Raw genomic sequence first — 19,739 nt, forward strand, 5'->3', positions numbered from 1 at the left:
TCAAATTAATTTGTGCTATTTTGAGACAACTTGGGCAGCGAGTGTGAGGGCTATGATGCACCTGGATCGTGTGCCCTGTCAAGATTTATTCTCCCAGGTCACTAGTTACTGCCTGTTTCTGTGGAATTTACAGTTTTGGAAGTGAGTAGACCGAAAGCTTCCGACCCCTCTGAATTCACCATAACGCCCTCACGGGCCTGACTTGGTTCAGTACCAGTAGCTGGGGGTGGGGAACTAACGGATGCTTCTGAGACCTGTTGCATTGCAAGTACGATGCAGAGCTTGCTTTTTAGGTGTTTATCCACTCTTTCCCTGGTATCTTGACACACTCGGTGGCGTAAGGTCATTGGGTCTGGCTAACGCTTGATTTCTTGAAGACAGTTGTGTGTGCTCCATACAGAAATGCAGCGAGGGAGCTTTTGGTTGCCTCCGCTTGCTTTCAAGTCTCTTGAGCGGGATCTGATGTGTTCTGCCAACTATCTCTGAATTAAAGCAGCAGGGATGGGAGCTGCGGTACTGAAGTGTTTGAAGTATGCAACCTGTATCTGTTAGCTTGTTTCTGAATTAGATTGATACAGAACAAATCGATATCCATCACAGTTAAAGCCATGCTTTTCCCTGAAAAGTTGGTTTCTCTCTTTTACATACATAATTTAAACAGCAACGGGAGGGGAAAAATGTATGTATGTATCTTAAAATTCTGCAAAAGCACAGCAGCTGTCAGGAGATTCAGGCTTGTGTTGCCTCTGAAAATACTTGATTATTTTCTTTTTCTGTTGTGTTGACTTAATTTCAGGTTAATATCCGTAAAATAAACATAGATGGAAACCACATGTTAACAAGTAATTAGCATGGCTTGCTTTTGTAAACTGCAACCACTATTTCATAGACCACAGAGCACAGGCAGAATACGTATGTAATCATAAAAATAATAATAGACTTGACATTAGGCAGGTTAACTTTGACTGTATTTAATCTCTTAGGTTAGTTTTGATGTCTGGAAGTTGGCTTCGGCATTCTTAAGAAACATATTTGACCATTATAAAACTTGGGTAATTGAAACTATGTGCAAGTAGCAGACGTTCAGAAATTGTCACTGTGTGAATTGTTTAACCCCAGGGGAAGCTTTAATTCCGGAAGCAGTATCAAATTTTTTTCCAGTAAATGAAAAGCAAAAATCCAGATAGACTCCCTAAGTGCAGAAAACGGTGTCCATCTTTATTCAGAGATGACAGCAAACCTGTTGTACAATGTTTCTGAGCAGCAGGAGATGATCCTGCTGGGAACAAATGAGAAAAAACTTACCTGCATTTGGCACGTTCCTAAATTTCCTCTTTGTTTCTTTTTCTTTTCTCTGTAAGTAAAATCCAACACTTGCACGCTCGCCATCGTTGTGTTTAAGGTGTGCTCCCGCTGAATACGAGCTTGCTGCCTGTGCTGGTTTTGGCTGGGATAGAGTTAATTTTCTTTATAGTAGCTGTTACGGGGCTATGATTCAGATTTGTGCTGAAAACAGCATTGATAACACAGGGATGTTTTCGTTGTTGCTAAGTAGAGTTTATACTAAAGGACTTTTCAGCTTCCCATGCTCTGCCAGGTGCACAAGAAGCTGGGAGGGGACACGGCTGGGACAGCTGACCCCAGCTGACCACAGGGCTATTCCATACCATATGGCGTCATGCTCAGCATATAAAGCTGGGGGAAGAAGAAGGAAGGGGGGGACGTTTGGAGTGATGGCGTTTGTCTTCCCAAGTCACCATTACATGTGATGGAGCCCTGCTTTCCTGGAGATGGCTGAACACCTGCCTGCCCATGGGAAGGAGTGAAGGAATTCCTTGTTTTGCTTTGCTTGTGTGCGTGGCTTTTGCTTTCCCTATTAACCTGTCTTTATCTCAACCCGTGAGTTTTCTCACTTTTACCCTTCTGATTCTCTCCCCCCCCCCACCGGGGGGGAGTGAGCGAGCGGCTGGGTGGGGCTGAGTTGCTGGCTGGGCTTAAACCACGACACTGCCTTTTCTTGAAGTACTGTTTTACTATTTCATTTTCTCCAAGTAAAAGACGTATCAGGATGACATCCCATCGTTGGTGGGTAATTTCAGCAATTATTCAGTAGAGTGTAGGATTTTACCCACACTTTGGGATTGTGGTGGAAATTATTTGACAAATCTAAAGGTGTGAATTCATTTCTGGGTGGAATTTATTAGCCAGTTGTCAGTCATAAGCTATTTTGCGGCCAGACTGTATATGGCATGTATCCTATGTATTCAAACAGACATAACTGCATATCTACATTAAAATCTTAATTAACAAAGATGCTGATACAGTAAAACACTTTAAAGACATAAAGTGCAAGCTTTATACTATGTTTTTGAATGACGGCTTCCTCTTGGCTAGCGATCTTATGTAGCTCTGTAGGTCATACTATTATATGAAGCAATATATTTTGTCATGCGAAGTGCTGACTCAGAAATAGGCTTTTAACGGTGTTAGGAGCTGGGCCCCTGCACGCTCCTGTAGCCGCGTCTTGTGCTTTGTGGTGAGGCACCCTGCCTGACGGGATGGAGCCCAGCCCACGTACTACGGGCGTTCGGTGTGGATGCAGTTAATGGCAGTGTCAGTTATTCAGCAAAGCTGAAGCCTGAAAGAATTGACACTTTGGGCTCACCTCATAAAGCTCGTCTGCATTTGCCATGCTTAATTTGGAATTAACTTCTCTCCACCGCTTTGAAATGGTCTTCTGTTATTTAGCTTCTTGGTCTTTTTTGGGGGGTAGTAGTGAGTTGTGTCTTGAGATCTGCTTTTCTGGAGGGGGATGAGTCCTGTCCCTTTCCCCCACGAGCTCTCCTGTCCTGCGCGTTAGGCTGCTGGACTCCGCACTTCTTACTACACCAAATGGGGGGTGGGAGGCAGTGAGAGGGAGGAAAAAAGGGAGGTTGGCCCCGGCCAACCCTGTGACAGTGGGGTCTGTCCAGGGAAGCTCCTCGACTAAGGAGTCGGACCCTCCACCTTTGAAATAGGTGTAATGGCTTGTTCTTGAGCTTGATGGCAGCAGGATAGGACCTTAAATAAATTATGCAAGACATAAACACCCTTCAAGCATAAAAGCCAGTTCCTGTTTGTCTGCGAGATGAGCAATTTGGCAGCGAAGCATGCAAGAGAGGCAGAAGGTGTTTGCTCACAGGGGCTGCGTATTCTTAACTTCTGCTAGCAGTGAGGAGAGCCACTGGTCACGCCAGTACCGCTACCTCTACCCTGCAGGAACCAATGGGTTTGGGGATTTCATGTGCCGTGAAAAAAAGGAAGGCAAAAATGAGTGTGGAGATGGCAGCTAAAGATAGCAGTTCAGCCTGTGAACTTACAGCTCGCTGGTAGGTGATTATACGGTGCTCCATTCCTTGGCTCCTCATCAGAATTATTTGCAGATAACCTAAGAAGCAATTGTGAGGATCTTTGGTAACTTCTTGTTTTCCGTTTCCTTTTTCTATACCAGCTTGTAAACTGGCACGGGGATGTTGGCTAATGGGAGTGGAGTGGGGTTAACTTCAGCGACTGCCGCTGACTGCTTGGCCCCAGCTTGCTGTCGTGGTGTTCTGTCCTACTCGGATTTCAACACATCCATTTCTTCAAGTCTTGCGTCCTCATGCCTTTAGATACTTTGAAATCTGTATTTTGAAAGTTATCTACTTTTCTGGAAACAGAATGACAGAAAATACTATTCTATATACTCCTGCTGCAATCTTGGCGCCAATATTTTTATGGGAATATATTACATTTTCAATTCAGTATCAATTTCAGTCTTCTCTCACGCTCGGAGTAAAGATTCGATGCTTGCTGCTGAGATCCCATGAAGGCGGTACTTGAGCAGCCTGTTGCCACAGGAGCTCAGAACTGGCCATAAGAAACGCTGGGAGGAGTTCAAGAGAGTTCTCAGCACTAATTTAAAATGAGCATTTGGGGAAGTCTAATAAAAGTGGAAAAAACAGAAGGCCCAGGGAACTCACAATACACAGGAGATCACCAAAGGACTGTTGCACCCTGGGCAGCATACTTGATATTATTAGTACTGGCAAGTATATTAGACTAAAGCTCAGGCACAAATACAGACCCACAACTCACTTTTCTGGATGTTTTTAATACAGGAATTCTTAATTACTAACGGAGTTGAGTACCTGTGAGTACAACGTACGCCAACACTCGCTACTTCAGACCCAGATTAAAAAATATTGAATAAACACATAGCAGGTAAAATAGCTGGAAGTGGCTAACAACTTTTGCTGGGGCTTCTGGAGGGTGCTGGAGAGCAACGCCTGTAAATCAAGTACAGCGGTTCTGATTTCTTGCCTTGATTTCAGTGCTGTGGATATATGAGGAATGAAGGCAGAAAGGTAAACCAAGGAAGTGTTTGCAACGCTACCTTAAACTGTAATTATTCCTGGCAAAAAATATTCCGTGCTGGTGGATGTGAAGTTTGCATTCAGAGTTTCATGTCTCTTGTCTTAGAGAAAAATGGTTTCTTTCTTGATGTGCTTTTGTTTCTGCGTGTCATACCAGAAGCAAGGGAGGAAGAACTACGGACCCGGGACTGGAAATTCTGGTTCTGTTAATGCTCTGTCAGCAACTGCCCAGCTGCACGAGCCGCTGAAATACGTTCCTGTGTTTGAATCTGGTAACAATTCAAGATGTTTCTTGGGTACCTCTCACTCACCAGAGTGCTGCAGAGGACACAAGTTGCTATGTGAGCTGATCGCTGGGTCTTGAAAGAAATTGAGGCTGACACGCTTTGATGACAGGAACCCTTATTTCTACATGGAGATCTCAAATGTTGCTTTAAAATTCTTTTACTCGGACATCTAGAGAATGCATAGTGCAACATTTCCTAACAGTAATGTGGGGATCATTTGAAGAAGGAATCCTCAAGGCTTCACTGTAACAGTGACCTTGGTGAGCTCTCTCAATTTAGGCCTGATAAATGAGGGATCAGGAGAAACAGGGGGATGTTCCCGGCTGAGGTACGGTATTTTTTCAAAAGTTTGCGTAGCTGTAGATTTGCAGTAGGAACACTTAGAAATAGACTTGCGTTTGCTATGCTACACTTAAAAAAAATGTATACTTAGGACACTTGAACATGTAAATTTAACAATTATGTTACCAAATGAGCACTTAGATGCCAAGCGGTTGTACGTTCCAACATTAGCTCTTTTTGACAAAACTAAGCGGGGAACAATTATACTTGTCATTATGCCAGCACAGCAGAGGCAACACCCATAAGGACAACAGTGTCTTGGAGCAGCTAGGATGGCGTTTGTGCTTCACACCCCAAAAATCAAAGTCTAGCTGAGGCCAGTACTAGGCAACCTAATGTTTATTAGAAAGAAATGAGTGTTTTATAAAACAATCTTGTTTTGCTAAATGAAGACATATGATGATGGATGGGTGAGAGGCAATACCTCTAGATAGCAAACCCTTAACAAGGTATTCATAAAGATCTTGGGTAGTCTTCTATATGTGTATGCTATTAGAGTCACAAGAAGATTAAGTGATTGTTGGAATTAATTCTTCTAGTTGGGTTGCAATTATTGACTCCTAACTGGTGCAAATAGAAGGTATTAAGACAATTAAGGAATGTAATAGGAGGACACAGGCATCCCACCACATGCCAGGGAATGAATGGTGGCATTTTGTTAAAACATCTTAGCTAAAATAAGCCCAAATCCTTATTTATTTTTATTAGTGTTATTCTTTTAACATTTCTGTTGTGGTTTATTGCCAGGATGCCCAGACAGTGAGTGAACTGTAACTCTCGGTTGTGACGAGCCAGCTCGGTGGCTTGTGCAGTGAGCAAGAGCTGCTCTTCCCTGTACGCATTCACCTGCCATCCAGGACACTCGTGTTTCCCCGTTTTCACCTTACTTTTGTTCCCGATGTTCTAAGCCTACATGTTTATTGTATTCCATTTAAGAATTTGCTCCCACTTATTTTCTAAACTGTTAGAATGCCCCAAGACTGCATTAAAATGAGACATAACTGAAGTATTTGTGGTTTCTTACAGGGATGTGTAATGTCTTAGACACATTTGCTGACTGCTAGATTTATTAACATGGTAAAGTTACCACATGGAGAATTACCTATTTATGCATTAATATGGCAGTTTTAACTCTCCTGTCAATACTCCTCAAATACACCAAAAAAAAGTCCTGAGACTTGATTATTGTTGACAATTTCTGTAGGTGTGGGTGTTTTTAAAGATTTTAGTTTAAGAAACAATTCTGAAAAGCCCCAAAGTATCTTGTAATTGAAAAGCCCGTGTTTTCCAGATGGCTCTATAAATAAATTTGGTAGATACAGAAATAAGTAAAGGTATTTCAAGAGCTCCAGGCGTGTTTTTGCACATAATGCTATGGTGAGCTAACGGAGGAAATGAACTTCCTTTTGTTTGCAAAGTATAAAACCCCTCAAGTTCTTAACGTTTTTTCCACACTGCTGGGCGAGTTAAGCTACTACGCAGGTTTTTCTTGTCGATCACAGGTTTCCATGCATGCCACGTTCATGAACCCTCCTACAAAACCTCAAAGAAGAAAGGCCACAGTTAGCTCTAGGCAGCTCATGCGGATGCAAACCAGAGCATTCTGCTGGGTCAGAATCCAAGATACGGAAGAATAAAGTGTGCTCGTGTAGCTGGCCTACCGCAGAAAACACGAAGAACAGTTACTGCTGTGTTGGTGTCATTGTTCCATTCTTTTTATTTATTTTTTTAAGAAGTTGGTTTAACTTACTATGCAATCCAGGGTCATCTTACTACCAAAGAGAGTTACTGAAGTTCTCTGTAAGAATCCCCTGTATTTGTTTCCTGCCTTGCTCTTCTTGATCTCAAACTATTTCTGTTCTTTAGGCGAAGGTGAACTTGACAGTTACCAGGATGATTTCCAACTGTCCGGCTCACCAGCACAAGCACAGGGACGGCACCAAAGAAACAGGAAAACATACTGTTTTAAAATAAATGTTTTTAATCCCCAAACTGCAGGAATGTTACCGAGTAAGTGCTCTAAAAGCACTCTTTTGCTTGCTGACATTTTGGGCCATGTGGCTTCATGCAGCATATTGAAAGAAGAGTGGAAAGCGGAGGGTGTTGCACCCGCCTGCCTTGTCACCTGTCCGTGCGTGCAAAGGGATCTCGCGTGTCACCCACCTGCTGAAGCGCTGGTCTGAGAGGTACTTGTGTAACAGAAGCTTGGAATCGCTCATGAACGCCATCAGCTATTGCAGAGGTTTTAATATGGTTGATATTAGAGCAACTCTGTAAGTGGAATAGTCTAAATATATACTTGGAATAATAAACTATTGCTAATCTTCTGGAAGAAAATGGTGCTCTGTCATTCAAAGATTATTTTTCCCAGATTTTAGACAGGATTTGAGCTTTTTTTTCTATTATCTCCAGTATAACTAAAATAAACCAGCTCATTTTTAAAGGTATGTTAGATAGTTATTCTCAAGGAGCAAAATTGAAACTTCTAAACTTTAGAACCCAAGCAGAATGTAATTCTCTAACAGTGCAGCTTTTTTAGATACACATTCTGTTCTATCAAGATGGTTTCGTTATCATACATTTCATGAGCAGAACGGTCTTGAAAACCGTTATGTCTATATCAGCTTTTAGAGAATGATACAAAACAGCATATCTCTTTAGCTTCCCTAAGGAACTCTTCTCTGAATGCCACTGACTTACTTCTAACCTGTGTTCCTACCTGCTCATTTTGTTCGTTGTGGCTGCAGGCACCGGCAGAGGCCAAGGTTCCCTGTGCAGATAAACAGCTCTGTACATGCTGTACGTGGTGCTGTACGGATAAATTGTCCTGCCAGAGAGCTTATCGTTTAAGTGTGTCAAACAGAGAGTGGATGTTGTATTTTTCATTTTACGGACAGGGAAGTGAGGCAAAAAGCTCCCCCGTTGCACATACATAAGAAATCTGTGCCAGAACTGGATTGGAGCTGAAAACTCCTGCTTCTCTCCCATTCCTCTGCACCACAAGGCTGCTGCTGCTGCTTGGGCCCCTTCTGGAGTTTATAATGTTACCACCAGAAGTAATTTATTTTGTTAATTCAAAGCTTTGAAGCCTCTGTTGAGGTCTAGAACCCCAGAGGACAGAGAGACAAGGAGCCCACGTACCGGAGGGAATAAACCACACATGAACAGAAAAGGAAGGGTGAAGAGATGAGAACACCAGCTAGCCAAGTCACAGTCGTAAAACCAGAAAACCCTGACATTTCCCCAGCCCCTTACCGATTTTTGTCAAGCTTTTGCGGACATTGGTGGTGGGGAGGGGAATGTGCACAAGGTTTTAAAGAATTATTGAAAGAGAACAAAGTCATGGTTTTGTGGTTGCTTCCCGAGAGCCCCTGGGAGAGCGAGGGGAGAAAGCAGGAAAATGTTCATTTGAAAGTCAGACAAAGAGGTGACTGCCACTCGATGTGTATCGGTGAGGCAGGAGTAAGACGGGTGTAACCCGTGTGGCCTGTCATGCGCTCCATCAAGGCTAAATTGCAAACCCAAGGGCTCCTGCAGGGATGCCAAGGGGACACCGAGGTCCTAGAGTCCCGTTTTCCTAAAGCAGAAAGACTCAGAGAGATTGCAGGCGACTGATGGATAACGACGAGCCTTCAAAGGACCCAGTGGGGAACCATTTGGGGAGAGAGGAGGAAAAGTCAAGATAATTGTGAACAAGACGTGCAAGAGGAGCAGCAGCATGGTGGCAGCCAGTGTCGAAGGCAGCAGGACCGAGGCGGAGGAAGCGGTGCTGTCTGGGAATCGGCTAAGATGTCACCCACAGTATTTTATGATGATGCCCTGCAATGTGATCTCTGTTTACGTTTTATCAGATCCATTTAGCAAACACAGTGGTAGGATTCCTGCCAGATCTGTTCAACCAACTTTGTTTTCCTTGCTAATGAGCGCTAGTGGAAGGCAAGCACAGACAAGCAACTGCTTATGCCAGTCCGACAGGCAGCCGTGCCTGGGTGATGGGGAAGTGGGACTGAAGTTTGCACTTAGCTCAACTTCTCTCCCCGAGTAAAGATTTTTGCCAAGCTCTGCTCTCAGACCTCTTTACACTTTGCACCTGCATGCATGTGTCATGTTACTGGAGTACGAGCTGTCCCAGTAAACCACCGCAGAGCTCGGCCCTGCTTTCTCTCCCACTGCCCAGCCGCACACCTCCAAGGCCACATCGCGAGCATCGCGAGTCACCCATTTTGCACAGTTCAGCGACTTACAGCTGGGGAACCCTGAAGTGGGATCTGCTTGATTTAAACTCAAGGCAGCTCGGCAGACACGGCAGTGCCTGTGTGACTGCTACACGGCTTTGGCAGGTTGCAGAAAAATCTCAATTGCAGAGCGTGGCTCACCAGCAAGTGGTTCAGGTTGAGCACAAGAGGCAGAAACCTGTTCAGAGAGAGTCTGAGTGTCAGTACAGAGAAAAGTCCAGGCTGTGTTCCTAAGTAGACCTGAGATAAAGCTGAATGGAGGCTCTTCACCATGGGTGAAGCTAAAGCAATCTTGTTAGGTTTTTATTTGTGTGCTTTCATCCTGAAAGAGCCAGAGGGGAGAGCATTAACAGTGACTCCAAGGCATGGATATGAAGGAGATGATGGCGTGAACTGAGACCACAGGGCACACAGGGGCTGTCGCCTTCTGACCTCTGTTGTAGTGGCTTGATTTGCCTGCTGTGCTCCTGCGTGGATTTTATAAATAGCGGTAGCTCTTAACACCACGCACACTTGGGATAACAGTGTGAGGTGGTGCAGGAGCCAGGGCTGTGCTTGGGTGCCATGGTAAGTTATGTAAGAAAGAGATTTCACATAAGTTTGATAAACCCATGGAGCTCTCCTGCGGGTCTGTTTGGTTACTAACAGTTTAGTATTGTTGTATTTAATGCACTAAAGGCACTGACAATCCCTTTAAAATCATTCTTCTGAGAAACCTGGGCACGTCTTAAATGGCTGTGATCATTCATGGCCTCCATCACAGGAAGGCTGAAGACGGTTTTTAGTACACATTTAGGCTTTGCCCAAGAACTGGAAAATGCTTTGAAACCTATGAAACAAACCCTAAAACCTTCTGAAAAATCTTAACTTGGAAGCAAAGTCACATGTCGCCTCTGTCTCCCTTATATTCTTAAATAACATATGGGAGAAAACCTCCTCACAACTGCAGACCTCATCTCTTGAGATGCTCGCAGGTGGAGCGAGGGCAGCTGTCACCCATTCGGAAAATCGTACAAATCCCCTGGCGTAACGCTGCCTCTGAATGCTTTGTAATATTTATACTATATTTATATATTATAATGCTTTGTAATAAAATTAAACTCTAGGGTGTTTGGGGTGTACCAGCGGACGGAAGGCTGCCAGTGCAATTCCAAGGGCTTCAGTCCCCATCATCAGTGACGGTATTGCACGGGGCCCCCGGCCAAGGTAGGAGCCTTGGCAGGAGACTAAAGGAGACTACAGGAGACTAAAGGCTCCTTGGTAGGAGCCTTGGCACTGGCAGGAGACTCACCTGTGAAAGAAGGAGCTAGTGCTGTTACTGTGCCATGAACCTGCTTCAGCCTGTGCTTGCTGAAACAGATTCCCTTAGTCCTGGGACGTTGGAAATGAAATAATGGGTCTTTCCAGAAATAAAATGGGGTTGGTCAAGCTGGCAGCTCTCACAGTGAGACACAAATGCTTTTGATTAAAAAAAAAAAACACCACCAGCTTATTGTGAAAATTATACTCGCTTTGAGGGTGCTTTTGGTGTTCTGTAAGAGGAGTAGTGGTATCAGTGGCTGGATTTTCCACTTACAGACTATGTAAAAGAAACTTACCTAATGTGTTTTTCATCTGGGACTAAGAATTTCTCAATTTCTTCCTGTCCTTAGTTAACTTAGCCTGACCCAGATCTAGACTTAACTCAGTAAGATAACTTGTTCATGAATTTCAACATTGTCTAAACATTTGGAGTAAAAATTTGTATTTCAGTGTCTTCCCTGATGTTTGTTTTACCCTTATTTCATTCTTATTGAAGTTTTTGCATTTGTTGCCTTCTCCATAAGGAAACAAAGAGTAAGTGCCAATATCATTACATACCTGCAAGTTGTAAATCCTTAGTTGGCTTGAAATGTGCACATAGCAACACAGCCTGCATTAGTAACATAGAAATATACACAACAGACTGAACTCTACAAATAATTGTCATTTCCCTAACTTACGGTGCTTTAACTCAAGTACCGTATATAATAGACAGCTTGTGTACCACTGAAATCTACTTAAATATTAAAAACTTCCAGCGTTAAATGTACAAAACTCAGACTTCAGCCATGTTTAAAATTTCTTTTGGAACAGATGCTTCTGTTAATGCATTAGAATTAGTGGTAAAATTAATTAACAGCCAAGAATATAAGTATCGAATCCTGCCACACATCTGTGAGAACTGCTGAATTCAGGTTTGGTGGAATGACTACACTGAGTAGGAGTCCCCAGCTCATCAATATTTTCCTTGCAGAGGTCATAATGCAGAGAAAAAAACAAGCGACCCCCTCTCTGCTGCAGCATGTTGTGGTTTACATGTGTATATTATAGAATTCAACCTTTGTAGAGTTATTTTCCATGTAACATTAAAATGATAGGAAGCTTACAGTCTCTCTGAAGTGCGTATGAGTGTGGGCCATCTAAAGACAGGCTGTCTGCCCCGTACTGAGGGGTATGTGCTGCTTTGGGACCTTGGGTTCAAATGTGATCCACTAGAAAGTACAAGCCGGGCTCCACGGCCTCTCCTCCACAAGACCCCGTAGTCCTTCACCTCTCCCTTGCACTGGAGAAAACCACAGGAAAGAAGTCAGAAGGTTGTAAAGAGGCTGCTTATCCCTACTTGAACAGCCTGCGAGCGCTGCAGACTCTGCTCTTCAGCTAATGACTGCGTATGGGAATAAAATTTGGTAATAACAGGCTTTTATTACAATGATCAACATATGACAGGATGAATGGCTGGCAGCTGAAACTGGCATCATTCACATTAGAAATAAGGTACATTATAATGGCAGAGGCCAAAATTAACCATTCCAGCAACTTCCCTACACCCATGCAAGGCCATGGCACTGGAAATACTAAAATTAAGATTGGACTTTCTTTACGAGAAATGAGAACTACCCATTTACCCATTATCATGTTTAAACACTGATAAATATTTTCTTTTTTTCCCCTCAAACTCATTTCACTGAAACAAAAATGCAGGAGAACAGATCTTTTAACTCTAGCTAGGAGTACTAACTTTCATTGAATTCTACTCCCTTCTCTTCCATCCAGGTAAGAAGTGGTCACTCATGTTAATTCAGTTTAATAATTCTCGTAAAGACATCATGCCTTCTACACCCCCATAAATTCTCAGCTTTCCTTAATTTGAAACATTAAATGTTTGAACTTCAAATTCAAACATGTAAAAAGATGAAACCACCTCCCTTAAAACGCCTGTGCTAGCCTGACCTTTCTAAATCTGGCTCTGAAGTGACACTTGAGCCGTCAGCAACACCGGATTGTTTCAGGACTGCGTGGATGTGGCCCATGCTGCAGGTGCAGCTCTGCGAGTGAAAAGCGTCGTGCTTCTTTAGTGTCTTTGTCTTAGTTCTTGAGCACTTTTCATAATAAAACTACAGACGAGCTCCTCTGCACAAAGGAAGGAGCCAAAGGAGCAAAGAGCTTTTGCAACCACTTCCCTGTTGACTTGGTTGCCTTGATAGCAGCATGCCATGGAAGCATTAACAGCTCTGACGGAATGTTGGAGGGATTTGGTGAGTACCCAAAGAGCAACTGGTGGAAAGAGGTAGCGGTGCAATTACCAAAGCAATTGCTGAGGAAGATGCCATAACCGTTAGTAAAGAATCTCCGCATGTAGGACAGTGTGACCCTAAGCAAGGAAACTGCCCCGTTTCACCTTCCAGAGCAGAACCAGGTGCTTCACCCGGAGAAAGAAGACGACACATTGTTATTTAAGCAACTACTCCAGAGACATCTTAACATTAGTGCCTCCTGCTGTTCGTTGCCATGCTGGGAGAGGGTCAGCACTCACTGGGGTCGATCAGGAACTGAAGGAAAGGTAGCACCTCAGATCTGGCTTCAGAAGACGCCTGTCTGTGCTCGTGGTGTATTTTCCATTTGTTTAGCTCAGGTGTATCATTTATCAATTTTCAGGAAAAACCTGCAAAGCTGCAGTAACTTTGTGCATCCTGGGAGATGGGGAGGAACAGAAGCTAGTAAAGGACCGTGTAGGGGACCGTTCTTCCCTCCTTAGAGTGATGCATAAATACACTGAAGGTTTCTAACTTGCATCTGTAACACAGATGAGAGCAGCAGGAACAAAGATATATTTAAATACAGACTTACATATTTCATAACTATATTTAAAAGGCGTTAAAGAACAACAAAGTTATGGGAAAAAATGAAAAAGAAAGAGAAAAGAAATAAGCAATTCACAGGAAAAGGAGAATGATGAGATGAGAGAAACTTGCCTGCTAAATCGTGTATTGTGCAGTGCAGGCATGGAGCGGTGTGTTTTTACAGTCTAATACATGTATGTCTGACTATGGTATTTTTGCCCCCCATTTCCTCATAAGTTAAGAGCTGCAAAGAAATAGTTCTGGTTAAGCTAAAAGGAATGGAAAAATGGGTGGTATTTCTGGAGGAGAGGTATTTTTCACTTACTGGGAAGGTTTGAGAATTCTGCTCGCAACAGTATTGGCCCTAGTTCCTCTCTCTTGTTTATATTTTGAATTTTCAAGTCACATACTGAATTATGCCAAGTGACAGAAGGGAAAATGTCTGTGTGGAGCAGAGTCATGCTCCCACAGGGAATTGGCTTCCTTGGCATATCAGTGTTTTCAGGCACTAGTGACCCTCCGAGTGAGAAACGGAAAGGAGAATGATGAGCCAGATTCTCAGACAGGCATGCGCAATTAAACACATTTGAGTGTGCCTTATTTACACTGGTCAGGAGTTATCTGTATTTCTCTCCTGAACAGTTTGAGCCTACTGTCACCTCCTTTAATAGCCACACAGGTTACTGCCCTTTTCAAGGGCTTCATTGACCCTGCTTTCATCCTTTCTAGCAGCAATGTAGCCCCTGACTGGGTAGAAAAGATTTTGGCCAGCTGCAAGGCATGCACAGTAGTTACAAGTTAATGGGGGAAAACCAGGAGCTAGATGTAGGATATACATATAATGCAGGATCTATGTATGAGTATGGAGCGAGAAGGTGAGAGGCTGAGCGTATTCACTAAAGGCTTCTGGTAGCACGTGTTTTAGGCTGTGATTACGATTAACATTTGCATATGAAGCTTCTCTCCCACTTAAAATTTGCAAGGCTGTACACATGGCCCATTGCTTCTTAATATAGCAAACATCAGGAGAAATTATATGCTCTCATGACTTGGCTTACACTGGAATCCAGCTTTCTGGGTGGGGAATACCTGATTTTGATGCCTCATGCGACCACTGATATAATTCATGACATTTTCACTCAAGCATCCTTGTGCCAGAACCATAATTTTTTATACAGGTGGAAAAGTTAGTCTGGTTTTGTAGTACCTAGGTTTGTACTATTGTCCAGCTTCCCAGACAAGAAGAGAAGTCTACATGCATAAACATGTGTCTTTCTTACTGTAGTAGGGAAAATGGTTCACGGATGCTTTTGCTGAGTTTGAAAACCTCAGTGGAAAAGCTGAAGAGGCACAGCAGTGGTAAAAAATTGCAAAAAAGAAGGCAAGAAGTAGATACAACTTTGTGGTTCACAGTTTATTTAAAAACACCTGCAAGGGGGTCAGTACTGGCAGACCTAAAATCTTTCTTCTGGATTAAAGAACCAAAACAAGAACTGGAATATTGCAATTAGCAAAATATACTAAATTATTGGCAGAGTTCAATGAATGCAGGTAGTCCACCTGATTCCAGTGCCCATCTTTCTGTGGCCAGGATATGTGATAAGATAAAGCAAATGGAAACTCCTCTCCATATAATGGAAAATGTTGATAGGTTGTTGTTTTCTGTAATATTGATTTTTCTGAGCACGACCTTTTGTAAAAAACCCATTATCTCAAGAAACTCTTTGGCTGCATACACCAGTCAATGACACTTAGTCCCATTAGTGGGAAAATGGACATAACCACCTAGGGAGTCTCTCTTCAAGAAAACAGGAGAAGCTGTTGGAAGACAGGCTGAACGGAGTCTCATCTCTTACTCAAACTAGTTAGAGATTTTGACCAACAGTGCATTCTGTTTAACCACAGAAAAACTACTCCAAGCGGATGTTCCCATTATGGGGAGTTATATACAAAATATCCTCATTGTGACCAGAACGCTGGTGAGAGCCCTGTAAAATGTCTCGTTTCACAGTTCTTGTCTCCTGGGTTGCTCTGAAATGACTAAACAGTGAATTGAAAGGCAAGGCGGCTAACGATAAAGTGATAAGAGTGCAATGGACATGATGATACAAAATATCTTAAAATACAATGAAATCGGGCTTAACAATAGTCAGTTTGTTACAAAAACAATTAATTGTAAAGGAAATTGGAAATTGAAATAACTTTTATTTAGGAAATAATAAAGACTTGATGGGTTTTGGAGTGTGACCAGTCTACTGGATCCTTAATGAAAATCTGCATTTGAGAGCCACTGGGAGCTTTCTACGTTGGTATGATGGAGGAAAATATCCCATGATCTATGCCTATTGTGTATTAGGTTTTCATGAATCAGAGAGGTTCTGGCTGATGAAGGTACACAAGGATAGCTAATGCTAGACTACCTTGCACTCAGCTATTTCAGTCAATAGTACATTTGGAGGAGAAACAGCAGAAATTTCTTAATTCTTCAGAATTACTTCCTAAACAAATGGCATAATGTTTAGGGCCTCTGAACACAACAGAAAAGACATGTAGCCTATTGAAGATCATCCATGCAAAAAAGTTAGTACACAAGTTCTAGAAGAATGCAAGGTAGTCTTTCAAAAGCTTTTTCCTTTGATGCTTAATACTCTAACATGCAACGGAATGTGGGCACAAGTCGCTGAGAGCAAGCCTGTTACTCAGTTGAGAAAAGTTTTAAACAAAAAAAGATGAAGCCCGCTCCCAAAGTGCCTTTCCCTCAGGACAAAACAGACTCAACATTGTTTTTAAGACTTCATAGAGACTACTTGTCAGGACCTGCAGCTAAAGTAGCTCCCTTGTTGCTTCTTTTTAGGAAAAAAATTGAGATGGGAATGGGTCCCTGAAAGCACTCATGAGCAGGGTCAAGTCTAAAGCTGGCATTGCTGCTAATTCACCCGGGCATTGAAGTGCCCTTGATTCCGGAGACAGGGTTAAGCACAGACAACATCAGTATACTGCTGCTGCAGGGAAATCAGGCTAAGACATACGCCTGTGGCATATGTCTCCTGAATGTTAGCTGGAGTAGAGAAAATGTACAGCATTTCCTGCAGATTCTGACAGTATCCTGAACAGGGACTGGCTCGGAGCATTAAGGTGAAATCCAGTCATTCTAAGATATACCATCTATCTACAAAAAATATTTATTCTCTGGGAAAAAAAATAAACACACAATGGTTCTAACAGATGCATTGCACAAAGGACCTTTAGGCTTGATGATCAAGGACCTAAATGTGGGAGCTGTTACTGGTCCTCCTGCAACTTTGGATGGATCAGCAATATAAGGTATGCCCCACTGTACATCCATTCCAGAAAGCAAGAGGGTCTGAGCTACGAAAGGTCGCCATGTAGGACTGATTTGGGCTAAACTGCTTTGTGGCTAGATCAATGTTCCCACCTGCAAGAAGTATACTGAGTTTGGATTCCAGAAATAAGTCTGTTGCATGGGAAATGTGAGCCATCCTATTCAGCACAGTTTGTTAAAGTAGCAGCCATCTGTTGGGGTTTACAGAAGGCTGAGAAACACAGGATGTTTACTTTTAGTCAGATGTGCAGTGGATGTGCCTTGTATGAGCAGACTTGTTACAATACTAATAAAACAACCGGGACATTAAGCTCAAGAGAAAAGCTTGTTTTATGTAGTAAAATTGAACTTGAGCAAGATAGAAAGCATTACAAATATACATGCACACATGCATATACATAATCATTTAAGTAAAGGTCAGCAGAAAACAGGCCAGACAGAAATTCGGAACAAATACAGCACTGAGACTAAATTGACTGCTTTCCGAGGTGCTTTATGGAAACCATCCCCAAAAGAAATAATCGACAAAAGGTGAGATAAGGAAGGGTCCAGTTTCAAAATAAACCTACATGGCAAAATTACGAGCTGAGATTAGTTTAGATAAACTCTCCAAAAGGGGATTTGGCATTACTGACAAAACTGAAACATGGGTGTGTACAGCATGAATCCAAGACCTCTAAATTAGAGACAAAGGCATTCCCTTACCATTGACAGTGATCACCAAGACCATGTAAGACACTTGAGAGGGAACTGGGCTCAGGTGTCTTCAATTGCAGGAAAATGTCATCCACAATGTGAATAACTTCATGCTACTGTGACTGTTAACCACCAAAGGGGAAAAATTCCCATGAGAGTTCAGAGGATGCAAGCAGAATTCTGCAAATGCTAAGAGAACGAATCCAAGAAGTAACCAAAGATGCAGATGGAGATGCTGGCAAACAGCATTAGCAACAGCTAAGGTTGTTTTTGCCAACAAAGGAAAAAGTTAAGTATAGTAAATCAAATAAAATTAAACATGTAGCAGCAATAGATGCCCTACTTTTTTGTGCAAATGTCTTTTACCATTCTTTTTCCCAGGAGGTAATGAGTATTTTTGTAAATCTCAGCTGAAAGCAGACTACCTTACTTATATTTCTGTCTAATGGCTTGAATAAGCAGCTAACATTTCAGATGGCAAATATTTTTGCAACTAAAATAAAATAAAGAATTCTGCATACATGGCATTCTGGTTGAAATATCCTGTAGAGGATCACCAGCAGGACCAACACTAGGTGGTAATTTTCTTGAAGAAACAATTTGAATGGGATGATAGGCAATGGTACCATATGAAAGCTTTGGCATGCATATTTGTTATAATTCTGTCAACTTGTTAAAAGTAAAGCACTCAGTTGTAGTGGGGAACAGGAGGCAAGTTAAATTGCTTACATATATGTATCAAAACAGTTTGCTAAGTGCAATGCTACCAGGAATTATGAAAAAAATCTCTAAAGCATATTCACTGTTGTGTATTAGAATGGTAGTGTGTAACCTCCTGTAACATCCCAAAGAAAAATAGCTGGATCACCTTAGGAAAAGGCCTGAGGTAGGTTTCAATGGGTGTGGAATTACATTTGATGCGATCAGAACAGTTTGAATGTCAAGGAATGAAATTCTGGATCAAAAATAGTGTACTTTGGAAGAAAATTCAGTAACTCAGGATGTTTTATGTAAAGATGGAGAAAATTTATTTTCATTTATTCCAGGATGTGGCTTCAGTGATATGTTAAGGTGCTAAACGAAGCAGCAGTGAGTTTTCAAGAAAGGAACCTACGATCATGATATGAATTTGACCTAGGTATAAATCAGTGAAAAGAAAAAAATCACATTTTAAAATTGTACTCAGGCAGGCATTGAACAGCGTTGCCCCAGAGTATCTCACACTCAAGCTACAAGATGGTGATAAAATTTCGAGAACTAAGCTCTACAAAGATTACAGGACTCAGAAAACTGTCCCAACAGCCCATCATTAGAACCCAGTAACTGCAAGACACCGGAATTATTCTACAACAAACTTGCAGGGAAGAGCTTGTTTGAAGGGCTCTCGTTAGCCATTTGTGTACTAAAAGCTCTCAATATTAGAATTTCATTGTCGAGTGTATTTTTGATGGACTTCAACACATGAAGGACAGCTGCACACCTATAAAATTGCAGTTAGAGATGAATCTCCTCAGAGGTAGGAGCTCACCTAGAAAGACACATATTAGAACTAAACATGACTCAGAAGTGCACAATTCCATTAAATATTTATTTATTCAAGATGAGCGAACAGTCTATGTGATCTGATTATTTTTTATCTGTGTTTGAGCTGAAATGGCTCAAGTGGGAGCCACAATTTCTTTGAACGTACTAAATATAGCTTAAGATGAATTTTCCAGAGGTGTCTGCTGGTGCCGCTTGGTGCCTTAGCAAATCATGGTTTTAACTCCTCCTTGCATCTTAAAAAGAAAAATCTCAACTCTATTTTTGATCTTCTCCCATTCACGTCTTGGCTATTGATTCTTGCTATAAATTCTTCCAGGACCCACCGGACACTGGGTAATGTCGAAAATTCTGTAAGTGTGGGGACTGGATAGCATGTCAAAGAAGCCACTCGATAATATGCCAAATCTTATCATAACATATCACAGATTTTATATTGGCTCAAATTCTTCTACATTTACTGAGTTATCTTACCCTAAATCTGCTGTCTAGACTTCTCTATAGAACAGATTTTTAAAGTTGATAGTAGTGCATTTTTATTTAGTGGCAAATAAGCTTCTAAACTCATTAATTTGTTGTATGTGTAATGTATGTTGCAATTACGGTAGCCTGTTAAAGTACCAGGACAATTTAATCTCCTTGGTGCCCTTGGACATCTGGTTTTTAAAAGTTTTATTTGAACCTGTTTATACCTTTTGCCTCTGTAACAGGACGTGAAAGCTTGTAGTATTCCATCTTCCCAGATAACACAAGAACAA

Source organism: Ciconia boyciana, chromosome 6 (assembly GCF_034638445.1).
Source record: "Ciconia boyciana chromosome 6, ASM3463844v1, whole genome shotgun sequence".
NCBI classification, from domain to species: Eukaryota; Metazoa; Chordata; class Aves; order Ciconiiformes; family Ciconiidae; genus Ciconia; species Ciconia boyciana.